This window comes from Eptesicus fuscus, chromosome 16 (assembly GCF_027574615.1).
Source record: "Eptesicus fuscus isolate TK198812 chromosome 16, DD_ASM_mEF_20220401, whole genome shotgun sequence".
Taxonomy (NCBI): Eukaryota; Metazoa; Chordata; class Mammalia; order Chiroptera; family Vespertilionidae; genus Eptesicus; species Eptesicus fuscus.
In genome coordinates, this window is record NC_072488.1 from 36,899,927 (window position 1) to 36,919,584 (window position 19,658).

At 37.5% G+C, this 19,658-nt stretch overlaps 1 protein-coding gene across 4 annotated transcripts in view; it reads right to left on the reverse strand.

The window, feature by feature from the left end:
• The window catches only part of WDPCP (WD repeat containing planar cell polarity effector), a 261,553-nt gene that overhangs the window by 236,635 nt on the left and 5,260 nt on the right, over positions 1-19,658 (reverse strand). Inside the window, exon 1 of one of the 4 annotated variants that reach the window (XM_054727869.1) lies at positions 17,296-17,374. The exons of the other annotated variants lie outside the window; for them this stretch is intronic. The gene's annotated coding sequence lies outside the window, so the exon portion shown is untranslated. Of the gene's footprint in view, positions 1-17,295; positions 17,375-19,658 lie in introns of those variants that run through there. 4 annotated transcript variants of the gene reach the window in all.

The window sequence follows — 19,658 nt, forward strand, 5'->3', positions numbered from 1 at the left end:
TAGACTTAATAAATGAATTCGGCAATGTAGCGGGATACAAAATTAACGCCAAGAAATCTATGGCTTTTCTATACACCAATAATGAACTTACAGAAAGAGAGACTAAAAAAGCAATCCCATTTACCATCGCACCAAAAAAATTAAGATACCTAGGAATAAACTTAACTAAGGAGGTAAAAGACCTATACGCAGAAAACTACAGGACACTGAAAAAAGAGATAGAGGAAGACGTAAACAGATGGAAGAACATACCATGTTCCTGGATTGGTAGAATAAACATCATTAAAATGTCCATACTACCCAAAGCAATCTACAGATTCAATGCACTCCCCATCAAAATACCAACAGCATATTTCACAGACCTAGAAAGAACTCTCCAAAAATTCATCTGGAATAAAAAAAGACCCCGACTAGCCTCAGCAATCCTCAGAAAGAAGAATAAAGTAGGTGGGATCTCAATACCAGATTTCAAGCTGTATTACAAAGCCACTGTTCTCAAAACAGCCTGGTACTGGCACAAGAACAGACATATTGATCAATGGAACAGAATAGAGAACCCAGATATCGACCCAAACCACTATGCTCAATTAATATTTGACAAAGGAGGCATGAACATACAATGGAGTCAAGACAGTCTCTTCAATAAATGGTGTTGGGAAAACTGGACAGATACATGCAAAAAAATGAAACTAGATCACCAACTTACACCATACACAAAAATAAACTCAAAATGGATACAGGACTTAAACATAAGACGGGAAACCATAAAAATACTAGAGGAATCCACAGGCAACAAAATCTCAGACATATGCCACAAGAACTTCTTCACTGACACTGCCCCTAGGGCAATGGAAGCTAAAGAGAAAATTAACAAATGGGACTACATCAAAATAAAAAGCTTTTTTACAGCAAAAGAAACCATCAACAAAACAACAAGAAAGCCCACTGCATGGGAAAACATATTTGCAAATGCTATCACTGATAAAGGTTTAATCTCCAACATCTACAGGCAGCTTATGCAACTCAATAAGAGGAAGATAAATGATCCAATAAAAAAATGGGCAACAGACCTAAACAGAATATTTTCAAAAGAAGACAGAAGGAAGGCCAAGAGACACATGAAAACATGTTCAAAGTCACTTATTATCCGAGAGATGCAAATCAAAACAACAATGAGGTACCATCTCACACCTGTCAGAATGGCTATCATCAACAAATCAACAAACGACAAGTGTTGGCGAGGATGCGGAGAAAAAGGAACCCTCGTGCACTGCTGGTGGGAATGCAGACTGGTGCAGCCACTGTGGAGAACAGTATGGAGTTTCCTCAAAAAACTGAAAATGGAACTCCCATTTGACCCAGTAATCCCACTCCTGGGAATATATCCGAAGAAACTAGAAACACCAATCAGAAAGGATATATGCACCACTATGTTCATAGCAGCACAATTTACAATAACTAAGATTTGGAAACAGCCTAGGTGCCCATCAGCAGATGACTGGATCGGAAAACTGTGGTACATCTACACAATGGAATACTATGCTGCCATAAAAAAGAAGGAATTCTCATCATTTGCAGCAACCTGGATGGAATTGGAGAACATTATGCTAAGTGAAATAAGCCAGTCAATGAAAGAAAAATACCACATGATCTCACTCACTTAGGGATAGTAAAGAACATTATAAAGTGGTGAACAAAAAGATAGATACAGAGACAGTAAAGCATCAAACAGACTTTCAAAGTACAGGGGGAAAGTTTGGGAAAGGTGGGGGAGTTATGAAATCAAACGAAGAACTTGTATGCATGCATATAAGCATAAACAATGGACGCAAAACTCTGGGGGGTGAGGGCATGTATGGGTTTGGGGTGGGGGGGTAATAGTAAGATATGTACACATATAATACCTCAATAAAAATATTAAAAAAAAAAAAGAGGTACATCTAAAATATAAGGATACACAAAAATTCAAAGTAAGAAGAAGGAAAAAAGATATATCATGAAAATACTAACCAAAAGATGCCTGGTGCAGTCATATGAATATTAGCCAAAAAACACTTTAAAAAGTATTTCTAGAGAAAGAGAGGGTCAATTCATAATGATAAACTTTCAGTTAACCATGAAAAAATAATTTATAATGAGTATGTATCCAATAACACAACCTCAAAATATATTTTAAAAAAGCAATAGAACTAAAAGGACAAATAAATAAATCTGTTTCCAATTGAATAACCAGGGAGAAAATCAGAGAATCCTATATAATAAAAGGCTAATATGCAAATTGTCCCTACGGGTGGGAGTTCAACTGACTGGGAGTCAGACGTGCACTGACCACCAGGGGGTGGCACAGAACATGGTGGGTATGGGTGACGTGGCGCTGGCAGCCCCGATGGGCCCCAATGAGAGCAGGACCGCAGCAGGATGGTGGAGCAAGTGAGCGAGCGGCACCAGGCCAAGGCGGGTGTGAGCGGGGACCCCGATCGCCCCACCGGTCACCCCACAGATCAGCCCTGATTGCCAGCCAAGCCTAGGGACCCTACCCATGCATAAATTTCATGCACCAAGCCTCTAGTTTCTAAATAACCATGAGTGAAAGAAAAAACCTCAGAAAAAATGTTAAGTATTTTGAAATAAACAATAACAAAAATATAATTTGTGCTAAATATCCACCTAAAGAAGTTAAAAATAAAAGGACTGAAAAGTAACATTATTCACGATAGCCAACACATGTCCATCCATTAATGGATGGATAAAGAAAAATCTGGAATATATACACAATGGAATATTATTCAGCCTTAAAAAATAAAATTATCCTATTTGCAATGACATGGATGAACCTGGAGGTTATTATGCTGAAGTGAAATAAGCCACAAGCAGAAAGACAAATATCACATGATCTCACTTATATGTGGAAACTTTAAAAAGAAAAAGACTCATAAACAGAAAGTAAATGGTAGTACTGGAGACTGGGGGTGGGGGAAAAGGAGAGATATTAACCATCCCCTCTTTCAGGAATGATTCTTTTCTCCTATGCTCCCCAGACTAGTTTACTTCCTAGCCTTCTGACCACTCTTACTTTTTTTTTTTTTTGGCTTAAGTGCATCCTTTTTTTTTTTTTTGGCTTATACTTAGTATTCCTCAGAATTGTGTTCTAGGTCTTCTTTTCTTCTCACTTCATTTACTATCTTCACCAAACAAACTTGTCCATCTCCCTATGGTTTCAGTTTTCTTGAATGGTACTACCATTCACTTCATTGCTCAAGGAAAAAACTTACATATTGTTCTTTACTCCTTCTCCCTTGCTGCTTAAATCCAATCAATCACTATCCACTAAATTCTACTTTATAAATATCTTTCAAATTGACCTAAATCTCTTCACTTCCTTTAGGCAAAAAAGTACCAGCATTTATTCTAAGATTTCAAAAACCAAGACCCTAAAATTCATTATTTCTTATATACAATATAAACTTTTCCTACTTTCATAAGAAAAATTAGGTTAGCTTTCATTTATTTCTACATCCATCTGTATACACTTAACTGTATTTAAGTGTCTGCTCTATCAAAAAAAGGAAAACAAGACTTCTGATCAAGATGGAAGATCAAGAAACACAACAATATGGGTAAACTCTGAGATCACCTCCTCCCATGATCACATCAGATTTACAACTAAATTATAGAAAGACCATCACTGAGAACCACCTGAAAAGACTAGCTGAACAGAAGTCCTATAATCCTACTAGAGGCCCGATGCATGAAGATTCGTGCAAGAATAGGCCTTCCTTCCCCTGGCTGCTGGTATCGCCTTTGCTCCAGCCCAGAGCCGCCTTTCCGCCTTTGCTCTGACCTGGAGCCGCCTTCCGCCTTTGCTCTGACCCGGAGCTGCCTTCTGCCTCTCGCCTTATCGCATCAATTTGCATATTCCCTCCTTACTGGCTGTGGGCACTGCCATCTTTGTCGCGGAGTTACGGTTAATTTGCATATTCTGTCTTTATTAGATAGGATGCTTTATAATAAAAGGCTAATATGCAAATTGTCCCCTTGACCGGGAGTTCAATCAGGGGGCGGGACCAGCTGACCAACGGCCTGCAGCCCCTCCCCCTGGCCGGCTCCACCCCGAACCGGCCCTCCAACCCCAATTCAAGGTGGGGCCAGCCAACCGCCCATGGCCCCTCCCCCTGGCCGGCCCCACCCCCGATTGGCCTCTCTCATCCCAATAGGGGGTAGGGCTGTCCGGTCAACCTCTTGCGGGAGTAAATGAATAAACCATGGAATATCCAAACAATACTACACAACAGTTAAAACAAATGAGCCACAGTGATACACAACAATATGGGTAAACCTTAGCAATATAATACTAAGATGTAGATTGTTGCCAAAATTACTGCTTTTTTCCCCTCAACAGTGAGTTTACAGATGCTTATTACTTTTCAAAAATAATTAATAGCTGAAAGAGAAAAAATAAGTTTCTCATATGGAAAGCTTTGGCTATTTAGCCTGGCGATGTGGCTCAGAGGTTGAGTGTTGACCTATGAAATAGGAGGTCATGGTTTGATTCTCAGTCAGGGCATGTGCCTGGGTTGCCGGCTTGATCCCCAGTAGGGGACGTGCAGGAAGCAGCCAATTGATGATTCTCTCTCATCATTGATGTTTCTAATCTCTCTTTCCCTCTCCCTTCCTCTCTCTGAAATCAATTAAGAAAAACCACACACAGTTTTTTTTTAATCTGGTTGATCAACCCAGCTGGTGTGGCTCAGTAGTTGAGCATCGACCCATGAACCAAGAGGTCCCCAGTTGGATTCCCAATCAGGGCACATGCCCAGGTTGCAGGCTCAATCCCCAGTGGGGAGCATGAAGAAGGCAGCCGACCAATGTTTCTCTCTCATTAATGTTTCCATCTCTCTATCCCTCTCCCTTCCTCTCTAAAAAAATTTCAACAAAAACATGTTTTCTAAAAAAATCTAGCTGATCAAAAATATAACTATGATAATGGCAAGGAATCTTGACCACACTGATCTTAAATAACATTACATCAAGTGGCCCTAAATATAGTAAAAGCAAATTGCTGGCATAATATTTTGGCTCCCTGCAGCCAAATACACACATGTGAATTATTTGTTCAAATAAAAGTCACTCATTTTTCTAGATTTCTAGTAGTTCTTTTTTAACCTATCTCCAACATATTATTTCTTTATTAACTCTACTTATGCTAGTATACAGGTAAGCATAAGTACTTTTTCCTTTCTTTAAAACAACATTTTATATTCTATATTCTATTTAAAAGGTAAGTGCTGCATTATATTACCCAATGAAAACTGTGAAAATTTTTTCCACTAGTATCATATTCAATCTGTATTTGGGCATTCTTAAACAGAATGTTAAGAGATGGTGATTTCCATTATAAAATGGAAAATGAGTGACTTTTATTTGAACAAATAATTCACATGTGTGTATTTGGCTGCAGGGAGCCAAAATATTATGCCAGCAATTTGCTTTTACTATATTTAGGGCCAATTGATGTAATGTTATTTAAGATCAGTGTGGTCAAGATTCCTTGCCATTATCATAGTTATATTTTTGATCAGCCAGATTTTTTTAGAAAACATGTTTTTGTTGAAATTTTCTCTACCCATTTTCTTTTATGCTGTTTTTTCCAGTTATTCACAGAGAAATAAATTTACCTACTCTAATTCATTTTTTAAAAATAATTTTAAGTGTATACAGTTGCCAGGATGCAAAAATAAAACGACAATTTTAAAAGATTTATATCCATATTAAGTAACAAGTACTTAAATGAAAACTGCATACATTAAACAATAATTCAATTTAAAAAATAGCTAGACTCTGTCAGGAAGATTGTGAGGTATAAGTATGGCATCTTCTCTTTTGGAATTTACAAATTAATTGAGAAGACACAGGGTACAGACACAAATAGTAAAACAAAAATGAAGATTTAATAGGAAACATATGATTAAATCAAAGAAAAGGCATTAACAAACAAGTTGTAAGATTCCTTAAAACAAAAAAATTAACTGTGGACCAAGAGTGGTTAGAAACTGCTTCCAGGAAGAAATAGAACCCACAATATGCTTTGTCAGATAAGTAGCAAAATTCAGAAAAGAACAGAGGTGAGAGAATCACATGCAATTAGAACCAAAGAATTTTTTTTCAGGGTAAAATAAACACAAGTATGTCTGAAGATGATTTCTATAGGGCAGTTAAGAAAAATTAGAAAGATAGATTCTAATAAACTATAGAAGACCATCAATGTCAAACTAAGGGGTGTAAAATGAAATTTAACCTGTCTGGGCTTAATGGCACTGAAAGGGAAGCATCCAATAGACTTTCACTGACACTGGGGAAAGTGATGACTTATTAAGAGCTTTCAGTTCCCTTGCACACCACCTGAAGGAGGTGGGGTGAGGTTGGGGAGGTGAAGAATGGATATAAAAATAAGCTTCAGCCATAGCCGGTGTGGCTCCATTGGATGGAGGTTGTCCTATGCACGGAAAGGCTGCTGGTCTGATTCCCAATGAGGGCACATTCCCTGGTCAGTGCACATATGGGATACTATCCATCTCTCTCTCTAAAATCAATAACAATATCTCAGAGGAGGATTTTAAAAAAGCTTGATTTAACTTTACAAGCTTTCCCCAACAATAAAATAAAAAATTAATAATGTGAACTGTTCAACTATTAAATTCTATTTTTCTATTTATGAAATACGATACTACTCTTTCTTTTATTCTCTTTAATGACTCAGTATTATTTCAAGGTTGTGGGAAGTACTAGTATTTCCCCCAATTTTGGTACATGTCTGAGCCAGTTATTTTTGCAGCTTTGAACTTGCTTCAAGGTTTGTCATTTGGTTACGTCAGGGGATAAATGCCTAGAGTGTTTTCTCATTCAGAATACTATTTACCCTCCAAGGATCTCTGTTTAAAAATGCTTTATGCACTTTAGAATATATTTTTTAAGATTAAAAAAATCAAAAGTCTCATGTCAACCTTGATTTATTCAAAGCATAAGCTTCCACTCACCTATGTTTCATAAAGGTGAGTTTGAACTCACCTTTATATCAATCTGATCATTTTTTAAAAAAACGTTTAGCAGCCTAGGTGAATTGGGTCATAGAGATACTCAACTTTAGAAGAGGACATAAAAAAACTACTGTGGAATAATTTAAAACTAAGAAAAAGTTGCAAGAATAGAATAAAGATCTCATACACACCCTTGCTCCAGCTTAACAGTTACCCTCAATAAACTTACATTCTCCCAAACACACACACAATTGTTTTCTGAACTATTAGAAATTAAGTTGCAGACGTGATGCCCATTACCCCCTAAAACTTCAGTGTATATTTCCTAAACCAAGGACGCTACATAACCACAGTACAATCATCAAAATCAAGAAATTAATATCAACATGATCTTATTTAAAAACAGAGACTTAATTAAAATTTCACCGAGACTTCCAATAATTAATGTCCATGATCCGATCCAGAATCATGTTTTTCATGTTTTGCATTTCACTGTCATGTCTCTTTGGTGCCCTTCAATGTGGAATACTTCCTCTTTCATGACCTTGACATTTCTGGTTACTTTATAGAACATTGCTCAATTTAGATCTTTCTCATGTTTCCTTGTGATTAGATGTGACTTATGTATTTTTGGCAAGAATACTACAGCACTGACCCAGCGCTCTTATAGGTTTATATCAGAAGGCACACAATGTTCACTTGTCCCATTATTGGGGCTGGTAATTTCTATCACCTAGTTAAGATGGCACCTACCAAAATTTCCCTCAGTAAAGTTAATAAGTATTTTGTACTTACTAAAAAGTAGTATTTTGTAGGAAGATATTTTGAAACTACGCAAATATCCTGCTTCTCATCAAACTTTCACTCACTAGTTATAGCATCCATTGATGATTTTGCCTAAATCAATTATTACTATGAGGGTTACCCAAGGTGATCTTCAAATTCCAACATTTATCTAGATTTATTAGTTGGTTTTCTCCTATAACATAGAGCATTCCATTTAGCCCGTTTATTTATTCATTTATTTACATCAGTATGTACTCATGCATTTCAATTTATTCAATGAGTTCAATCTATCATTTGTTTTGAGTTCAACATGTCACTGATTTGGCTGCTAGAGCTCCTTCAAGCTCATGCCTGTGTACTTTTAACATGGTTTTTATCATTCTTCCAACACTTCATTGATTTCTAGCACAACAAACCATTTCTCCAAGAGGTACTGGCTCCTTCTAATGGAGAATGATATTTAGAAACCAAGATCTGAGCACTGGTGTATTCACTGTTACTAGACTGTCATTGCTTCCAGGCCCTCTTAGGGGTCAGAGCTAGGAAATATATGTAGGTATATATACAAGTACACACATATACATACACATATATAACCTACTGCAGGTTCAGTGACTGAAAAAATTGCATTTGTAATTCTGGTCTTACAATCATCCAAACAAAAAGGTTTTGATACATATAAAATGGTTTTCACACGACCTCACAAAAGAAGTCTAAGAAAGATAGAACAGGTGAGGGAAGAAGGCAAGTAAGAAGACCTCCTCTATTGATCCACTAGCCTGAGAAAGTGTCATGCTGAAACTGTCACACATGCATTTCATAATAACAGTTGTTCTGTCTTGTTGAAAAAGGGTATTATTTAATTGAGTAATTACTGCAATGTGAAAATGAAAAAAATTCTAAAATACTGCTAAATAAGATCCATCACTGATTTGTTGATTCTTAAAAAAAAAAAAAAAAAAGTCAAAGACACAAAAGGCCACAGCTTGTATAATTCCATTTATACAAACCATACAGACTATGCAAATCCATAGAGACAAAAAGATTAGTTGCCAGGAGCTAGAACAAAGGGAAAATAGGGAGTGTCTGCTATGAAATTTCTTTCTTGAGGTGATGAAAATATTCATACTTACTAGTAGATAGTGGTGATGGTTGCAAACGTTATGAGTATACTAAAAACCACTGAACTGTATACTTTAAAAGGGTGAATTTTATATGTGAATTATCCTTATTAATAAAAGGCTAAGTAGTCATCACACCCTCATGCGTGATGCCCTCATGGTGTCACAAGATGGCTGCGTGCACAGGGGAGGCAGGCTCCCCGCAGCCCTGCGTGCCCACTGAGGAGGCAGGACCCCCGGCCCCAGATGGGGCCTAACTCTTTGGGGCAATTGATCGTGGGGCTCCCACACTGTGAAAGGACACAGGCCAGGCTGGGGGACCCCTTCCCCCAAGTGCACGAATTTTGTGCACTGGGCCTCTAGTTTCTCACAAGAAAAGGGAGGGCCAGCCCTAGCTGGTTTGGCTCAGTGGATAGAGCATCGGCCTGCAGACCAAAAGATCTTGGGTTCGATTCCAGTCAAGGGAACGTACCTGGGTTGCAGGCTCCTCCCCAGCCCCGGGGGCCCTGGTCAGGGCTTGGGCAGGAGGCAACCAATCGATGTGTTTCTCTCACATGGATGTTTCTCTCTGTCTTTCCCTTTCTCTTCCGCTCTCCCTAAAAATCAATGGAAAAATATCCTCGGGTGAGGATTAACAAAACAAAAAAATAAGAAAAGGGAGGGCCAATAAGGCAGGACTTCCTAGTAGCACACCAAATGTGAACTTTGGAAAATTCTCGTGTTGCCAAACTTTTGAAGGCTTTTCTGTACACCAAACACGACAATAACATGTGATAGACAATAGTGCCACGTGGGGGGAAAGGTGCTTCATCAGAAAAGGTCAACTGGTCAAGAATATAATTGGAATTTTTAATTTTTCACTTCAATAGTTGACAGTAACCTAACTCAGCACGGTAATCTTACAGCATTTGAACATGCAGGCATGCTCTGGGAGTTCCCTATTAGAATTCTGTAGTCTGGTTTCTGGAATATTGGATTCAGCAGATGTGCAGTGCATGTTCCCGGGACTCCTTGCCAACACCGTTTCAGTTTCAGCCATAGTCTCTGCTTTGCTGGCATCTCCCAGATCCAGGCTTGTTGTAAACTAAGCCCTGAGTCCTTGACTTTTTCATCCAGTAGTTAATTAACTGTCTGTGGGGAGCCTCCTTCTCATAATAGGAAGTGAATTTTCTTCTTACTGTCAACATGAACTTGACTTCAGCTAACCAAGGGCACAGTGAACTTTTTCTTCAATGCTTGCCATCATCAATCAAAAGGAGTAAAATGAAAATTTTGTTATTCAAAATTTATAAAAATTTAAGGATAGAAGAAATTAAAGAAGTTTTTTCTAAGTCTATATAGTATTTATACTTCTGAAGTTATTAAAGCTTACACCTGCACTCAGCTATTAACTTTGGGAAACTATTAACTTACACAAGATCTCAAATTTAGCCATAGTCATTTAAGAAGAAATAGTGGTTAGGAAATTCAGAAGACCATAAACTACACAAAAACTTTCACACCCTAAAGATAGAGATGATTTGCTTTTTCAAAACAAAAATTAAAACACAAACAAGAAATATGATTGATTGGATAGAAAATCAAGTACAAACAAGCAAAGGCCTCATTAAAGATGAGTTAACTGATCTTTTTTAAATCTAAAAGTTCAATGACAGGCATAGTGTAAAGCTAAAAGAACTGAGTTAATATTTATCATTCAAAAGAATTTATAAAAATAAACAAACAAACAAAAAACTTGGAAAAGTGCTTAAGAAAATTCCATTGGGACACAGAATGCTGAAGGTAGGACATTAGATTCAATGATTCTAAAAATTACATGCCCACTACCCTAACTTTTACCTCTAGAAAAGCAAAGGAAAAAATATATATATTAAAAAAAAAAATAGGATACTAAGCAACACACTTTTTAAAAATAGGAACAAAAGAGAAATTTTAGTAAGTCTTTCAGGTTTCATTTAGCACATATCTTATAGGTGGTTACAAAGTAGTTATAATTTTATTTCTAAGTGTTATCAATGAATAAGAATTATCCAAAGGGAAATAATAAATACTTAAGAACTGGCTCTAGGCCCAGTGTTAGCTAAGTATTTTCAGCCATGACACAGATAATTGGCTGAAAGGACCATCAAATAAACCAAAAAGGAAATAACAGATCTGCTCAAAGTCCCTTTAGCAGCAACTAATGCAATCAAGAGGATAACATTTTTGTAAAAATATAGATAAAAAAGACAAGACTACTTCTGTCTAAATGACAAAAGCAAAATGGGATAGCATGTATCCTAAGACTTAAAGGCCACAAACAGGCTGAGTATGGAATAATTATTAAATCCTAAAATATTAGAATTAAAAACTGCAACCCTCAAAACTTATAGAAGATTGTCTTAAGACCCCTCCTAAAAAGTTAGTATTGTATTTTTTAATGAGCAGAAACCAATGAACTTGTCATTTATGAACACATGGCCAAAAGCATAGTTAGGTTCAGTAAGAGTTTAAATGAATGTAGGGATGACCATTGTTCAGAACAAATAAAAAATAGGCTAGAAGATACAAATCCTGAAGATACATAGTAAATATTTTAAATAAACTGAGGAAATTAAAGAAATACTCCAACCCCACAGGGTATGAATTGTAGTAAGACATCCAGGAACCATCTGAAACATCTAAGGAAAATAAGGTGCCAGTGAGCCAGCATTGTGCCTACATTCAATTCATTTCTGAATCGCTCGCTGTCTAATCAGTGCCTTGCTCATTGTAAAATCTCAAAGATTTAATAAATTATTATATTGCTACGTGATCTAAAAAGCAAGCAGGAAACTGGTGTATATATACCCAAGAATCCCACGTTAGTTAAGTATCTATATTTGAAAAGCACTAACTTCTATTACGAGTTATACAACTATAGCGAAAAGTTGTAAACCTGGCTGGGCATAATGAATAAAACAACAAACACAATTTAAAAGTTAAGAAAGAAGGCTGATAAACCAAAAACACCTCCCTCTCTCTCACCATCCACAAGTACAAATATAACCATCACCCACAGTCCTGTCTATTTCTGATTGTCTACTTCTCTCCATCTCCAGCGCCACCACTATCTGCCACCACCACAACGTATTACCGCCTCCCCAACTAATCTATATCCAATACCTTCTTGGTGCCGCAGGCAGATCCTTTAAGATGAATCCTGCCCCTCTCCAGCTTCAAATCCATGGAAAATTCCCATCTGTTGTCCTTTCTACTTGGCCTGCAACCCCCTGCATGTACTTTTCCAAGTTCTCCAACTTCAATGATCCCACACCTTGCTAAGGCTTAGCCTCTCCAGCTTCTCTTGGGTCCCCAACACATGAGGCTCTTTCCCTCAAAATAAGCTACCTGACTACAATAGAGGAGGTAACCCTAGCGAACAATTCAAAAAGACCTTTCAGACTCTCTCGTATGCCTTAAACCTCAAGTGTCTATACTGTATGTAATTATAACCACTCCAGATAAACCCAAGAAAAGGGGTGGGATGTGGTTGCATGATTGGCTCTCCACCTCTGCTAGAAGGGCCATTGTTCATCATTTATCTCAATACTGAGCAACTAAAATCACTATAGAAATAACTGGGTGCAAAAGCTAAGACCAAAATTATCTACAATTCTCATTTCCAAACTTTGCTTTTAGCAAACATGATTAATCTCATTGATATAAACATTACAAATGTGAACTTACAAAAACATCCATATAAATACCACTTTTGTTCTATATATTGCAATAAAATTTTTTAAAATATTTTTTATCATTGACAGTATTATAGGTGTCCCCCATTTCCCCCTTTTTGTCCCCCTCCACCCAGCCCCACCCCACCCTAGGCCTTCGCCACATTATTGTCTGTGTCCAGGGGCTATGCATATATGAATACAAGTTCTTTGGTTAATCTCTTCCCATTCTCCCCATCCCTCTCCCCTCTAAGATCTGTCAGTCTGTTCCCATGCATCCATGGCTCTGGACCTATTTTATTCATCAGTTTATTTTGTTCATTAGATTCCACATGTAAATGAGATCATGTGATATTTGTCTTTCTTTGACTGGCTTATTTCACTTAGCATAATACTCTCCAGGTCCATCCATGCTGTGGCAAAGGGCAAGAGATCCTTCTTTTTTATAGCTACACTAGAGGCTCAGTGCACAAAATTCATGCCAGGTAGGGTCCCTAGGCCTGGCTGGCAATCAGAGCTGATCGGGGCCTTCTGGCTGCCGGATGGGGCCGGGGCCTCCCTTCCCCGCTGCCAGCTGCCAGCCAGGGCCTTCCCTCATTCTGCGCCACTCCCTGGTGGTCAGCACATGTCATAGTGAGCAATCGAACTCCCCGGTCTCCCGGTCGAACTCCCGAGTGGACACTTTGCATACTAGGCTTTTATATATAGAGAGACAGTATTCCATGGTGTAAATGTAGCATAACTTTTATCCACTCATCTACTGATGTTAACTTAGAAAAAAAAGTTATTTGCTATTTAACAAAAGAAGTTTGAAAATATAACTACATAATGTATCGCCAAACAGAAATAGTAGAGGGCAAAAATATGGAATGTTTTTATGAACCTGATACATAGAAGGAATTCAAAATATGCCTATGTCCTTCCCTACCAAACAGCCTGATTCTTCTCTCTTCCTCTTAGCCTTCATCTCACCAACACTCCCCTTAAATTTCCTACTCTACGCTACGGGAAGCTCTTGTTTTCCAGGCAGGTATATTGCAAAAAGGAGTCATAAGAGTAAAGGAAGGGCTAAAGGGCAAATAAAGCCAACAGATGAAGAATTTGGGATAGAAATTATCTGCCCAGGGATTGACCAGGGAAATACATATAGGTAGATGATCATTATCAAGTTTACATAGGAGAGAGTAAAGTGTGTAGATTATATATGGGGAAAATAGAATACCAAGAACATTAGAAATAGGAATTGAACGTTTCTCATATTTTGTATTTTAATAAATACTTTATTTTTAGCTTAGTGTTATTCATATAGCACATTTTACTTGCAATATACTGATCATGAAGCTTAACTTAGGTTTCATTTTCTGAGGAAGTATAATATAGGAGTTTGGAGGATAAGCTCTAAAGTCAGGCATCCTGGGTTCAAATCTTGGCTCTGACACTTATCTATATATAAAAAAGACTAATATGCAAAGTGTCCCCTCGGGAGTTCCACCAGGAGACCAGGAGTTTGATCGCTCGCTATGACGTGCGCTGACAGTGGGCGGCATGGAATGAAGGAAGGCCCCGACTGGCAGCCGGCAGCCGGGGAAGGAAGGCCCTGGCCGGCAGCCAGAAGGCCCCAAGCCCTGATTGCCAGCCAGGCCTAGAGACCCTACCTGTGCATGCATGAATTTCATGCACTGGGCCTCTAGTTAGTTATAAAATCTTGGATAAAATTTTTAACACCACCATGCCTCACTTTCCTCAGGGTAAAATGGAATTAATAATAGCAACATATTTTCCATTTCTGGTGCTCTTCATTCTTCCAGATGATCAACTTTCAATCTGGTATCCTTTCCCTTTAGCCTGAAGAACTACCTTTAGCATTTTTTGTAGTGCAGGTCTGCTGGCAACAAAGTCTCATTTTCGTTTGTGCAATGTTATTCTCTCTTTCCAAGTGTTGACTTCCCTTCAATTTCTTCCTGCTTATGGTCACTCTCCAGTGCCTCCAGAGAGTTGTGGGTTTTTTGTGTTTTGTCCAGAATTTATAATGGTTTTCTGCAGGGGGATTAGTTCAATACGAGCTACTCCACTATTACTAGAAGCAGCTAACATTTTAAGATTCCAGAAATGTTTTAAATATTCAAAGGATATTCTTGGACATGTAACCATAGGTAAAAGATGGATTACAATAATTCAAATTATATATTCATAGTTGTCACTATTATTCCATAAATTGATTCATGTAGCCTATCAGGTTATAATTTAGCAAGCTAAACTGTATCAGCATTATTTCTATTTTTCCCCACATACAATAGATACACTTCACTCTGTCTTAGGTAAATGTGATAATGATCATATACCTAGAAAAATAACCATGTACTTGGCTGTTTCTTCTACTAGAGTTTTGGTGTGTTTTTTTCCTTTTCATTTGTTTAATAAAGAGAAACCAACTCCAGTTAACTTTAACAGAAAAGAAACTCATTGCATGAAAATCAGGTAGATCACAGAATCAATGGAAACTTAGAGAAACAGGTTCCAGAAAAAAACAAAGTAGTCAAGGTCTGATGAAAATCCTAAGTCATATACTCAGATCCCATAGCCTTGGAACCCACTGAATACTCATTCCCATTCTCCACCCTCATACAGCCATACTCTCCACAGCTGCGTCATCTAAGCAATTTAACATCATCATTCCCTTAAGAGTCAGTGTCCAGGGCAAGATTGTCTGATTCGTTCACAGTCTAACTACCAGAAGTAGACAGGTGGAGCCTACCTCACCATATTTAATATTCCCCCCAAAATAAGAAGGATATGCAACTGTTAGCTCTACTATATTGTTACTATAAAATGGAGAGCATAAATGATTGGCAAGGGAGCAAACATCAGAACAAAATCATACAATATAAAGATTTCAAAAAAATAACATTATTGCTTCCTTTATAGTTTAGTGCTTCTAATTATTTTGCAGTTAAAGTTATACCTAACTTAAAATCTGATATACAAAGCTCTCACTTATAAACTAATAAGGCAAGGAGGAATTAATTGCATTAGAAGAGGATTCTTGCTTTTGAAAAGTATTCATTGTTGGATTCCTTCAAATAACTGGCTCCTCTACTGCAAATAAAATAAGATTAAATTGATAAAATTTCCTATTTTTTCTACTTTCTGAAGCAGGAAACAGGCTTTAACCATCCAACGTTTGCATATATACCTAGAACATCATATTATTGATTTATAGATTTATGCATTTTGGGGTGCCCACCCTCACAAAATTTACATCATTAAACTGAAATAATTCTGTGGACATGAAACAGTTTCTTTCTTGCAACTACTAAAATCACGCTGATATAAGTATCAGAGGAAAAAAACTGGCACTGACAGTAAGGAAAATGGTGAAAGACTGAAATTTAATGGGTGGCTTGGCTAGCCCGGCCATTTGTCTGTTATTGTAAAGGCTTTTTTGATAAGTCTGTAAAGAGAGAAGTTAACTTGTAGAAAATTGATAATAATACAAATGATTCCTGTCTACAGAAATGCAAATTGGTCCTGATTATTGTCCAGTGCATAGTATCCAATTTTGCCTATTCTACATTGACTTGTAAATTCATTTCAGAATTCCTTATTAGACTATAAATATGTGATACTTCAAACTGGGAACAATATCATAATATCATAATTAATAATTTAAATAAAATATTTTACTCATGTTCATTTTATATTTGTATAAAAGTCATAATCATATTCTCTTTAAAATGGAAAGATGAACATATACCACTGCCACCAATAATTCTATAATACAATATTTAAAAATATGACAAAGGAGAGATACTTAGAACTGCTCTAACTAAAAAGACTTAGTATTATTGATACAGTAATTAGTTCTCTATATTACATGATAAAAATAACCTAGAAACACAGTGTTCTCCACTAGACACTTTGTCTGTTTGTCTCTCTACACATGCACACTATATATGTGAATATATACACACACATATATACTACAAAGTATACAGTATACATATACTGTAGGCTATATGTCTTATACAATATTTAGTATATATAAACTTACATTACTATACATATATATAGCACACAGTATAATGTGCATATATGTATATGCACAAACCCTGTATATATGCTATAGACAGTATAAAATTGAGAACTATCCTAATATTAAATGGATAATTATTTCCACCACTTAGACTAAGAATCCAGAAAATACTATGAATCCTGACTCCGGTATTTTAACTCTCACCTAGTTGTGTATTACAATGAGGAGCACAATTAATTTGGCATTAAGAGTTTATTTTATTTTCATAGGCATGCAGTTAAGCAATTTAATCTTTTTTAGTAGACATAGATTCAATATGTACAAGTGAATAGCTTTCTCATAACCAACTTATAATAAAATCACGGGGGCAGGCTAGAAGGGGTCAATGTGGGTGGGGGAAGGGACATATGTAATACTTTCAACAATAAAGATTTTAAAATAATATCAGATTTTCATAATCAGAAAAGACCATGATCTTTTAAAACTTTCACTCTAAAGCATTTCAAAGTAGTTTCAAATAATAGTAACCAAAATGCTTTTCAAAAATTCCTTTGTAATCAGTTCTATTCAGTATGGTAACTTAATTCATTTTAGGTGCATATTCAAACTTTCATATTTAATCCTACCTAGAGAACAATTTCCAAAGTGATATTTCCTGAAGTCAAAAGCCAGACTTCATGTCTCTTGAATAATCTTGCCTTGTAGTAGTTTTAACTTCAGAGAGTCTCTATGCCCTTCTAACGTAGCTCTGGCTGGCCTGGGCTTGTTGTAAATAGTTGGTTCTGTCAGACAGCTTTTAAAATGCCAACACAGTTAAGGATTCACACGATGTACAAGGAAAGTATTGTACTTTAAATAAAGATGTGTTTCTTCTTGTGAAATGAAGTTAATCATTTGGGTGTCTGCTCAAAGGAAATGGGATACTTTTATGTTCTCTAGAAAAGAACTGAGAGGATGTCTCATCTCACTTTTCCCTCCCTTTATCTCATTTCCAGAATGACCTAGAGATCAAATGTTTTATGTATGACAGGAAAAGAAACATATCATTAAAGGATGCAAACCTGCACAACCTAATGGTCATTGAAACCTGTGAGAGGACAAAAAACTGCTCTGTATTTTTAATATCTGAAAATAATCAAATAATTTTATGTTAAATACAAATTTTCCAAGCTCCCTAGTATATCCCCTCTAAAATTTTAAACAAATATACTTGATATGAAAAGCAGAATTTTATCCAAATATCAAATATTATACCGAGTATTTGAACAGCAAACACAAACAGTCCTAATCCCAATCACAGACTATGTTGTGAAATGTTAATGTATTTAAATTTTTTAATTATACATGGAATTAACTGAAATACTGTACTTCAAGCAATTAGTTATTAATATTTCAGTCATATTAAATAACAAGAATACATGAACAATTGATACTCAATGCAGGAAATTTTCAAGGTAAATTGTACATTGTGGGAAGTCTAGTTATGGCTTCTGGAAAATGCAAACTGCTAGTCTACACATATATTCACCAAGTGCTAAATAGCTCTTTCAATAATAATACTAAATGATGATGCTGTGATAACAGAAAACAATAAGAAAATATTCTGAGTTACGTTTATACCACTTAAATCAGGCCAAATTCATACAACAGACTTAACAGTCATGGTTTCACAATACTTTTAGTGAATAATACAAGGTAATAAATTATTGAAATCCTTATCCTAGTTTTATACCAATTTCAGCATTATCATTATTTAAAACTAGAGGCCTGGTGCATGAAATTCGTGCACGGGGGGGGGGTGGTGTGTCCCTCAGCCCAGCCTGCACCCTCTCCAATCTGGGACCCCTCAAGAGATGTCCGACTGCCCGTTTAGGCCCGGTAGGATTGGGCCTAAACGGGCAGCCGGACATCCCTCTCACAATCCAGGACTGCTGGCTCCCAACTGCTCACCTGCCTGCCTTCCTGATTGCCCCTAACCGCTTCTGCCTGCCAGCCTGATCACCCCCTAACCATTCCCCTGCCAGCCTGATTGATGCCTAACTGCTCCCTTGCCAGCCTGGTCCCCCGCAACTGCCCTCCCCTGCCAAGCCTGTTCCCCTAACTGCCCTCCCCTCCCAGCCTTATCGCCCCTAATTGCTCTCCCCTGCAGGCCTGGGTCCCTCCCAACTGCCCTTCCCTGCAGGCCCAGTCACCCCCAACTTCCCTCCACTGCAGGCCTGGTCCCCCCCAACTACTCTCCCCTGCAGTCCTGGGTCACCCCTAACTGCCCTCCCTTGCAGGCCTGGTCCCTCGCAACTGCCCTCCCTGCTGGCCATCTTGTGGCAGCCATCTTGTGTGTTGGAGAGACAGTCAATTTGTATATTACTCTTTTATTAGATAGGATAAATCAAATATCACAATATTAATATTCTGAAAATAACTCTAAGTACCATACTTTCTGGCGTATAAGACGACTTTTTAACCCAGGAAAATCTTCTCAAAAGTCGGGGGTCTTATACGCCAGAAAATACGGTAGGTTAGAAAAATCTCTGACAATGTATATCAGATTGCTTAAAACCCAAATACCGTATTTTCTGGCGTATAAGACCCCCGGCTTTTGAGATTTTTCTGGGTTAAAAAGTCGTCTTATACGCCGGAAAGTACAGTAAATCACTTTGCTTACATTGTCTAAGACAAAGCAGAGCTCTGCTCTGGCAGGAAGTTGGAGAGGAATCATGATTTTCAGGACACATATTATTCCTTTTCATTGAAAGATCCTATGGCCAGCGCCCCCTTGTCAGTATGGTTGGGGAGAGGGCAGGTTCCCTAAGTGGTTACCCTAGAGCCGTGGTGGGCAAACTGTGGCTCGTGAGCCACATGCGGCTCTTTGACCCCTTGAGTGTGGCTCTTCCACAAAATACCACAGCCTGGGCGAGTCTATTTTGAAAAAGTGGCGTTAGAAGAAGTTTAAGTTTAAAAAATTTGGCTCTCAAAAGAAATTTCAATCGTC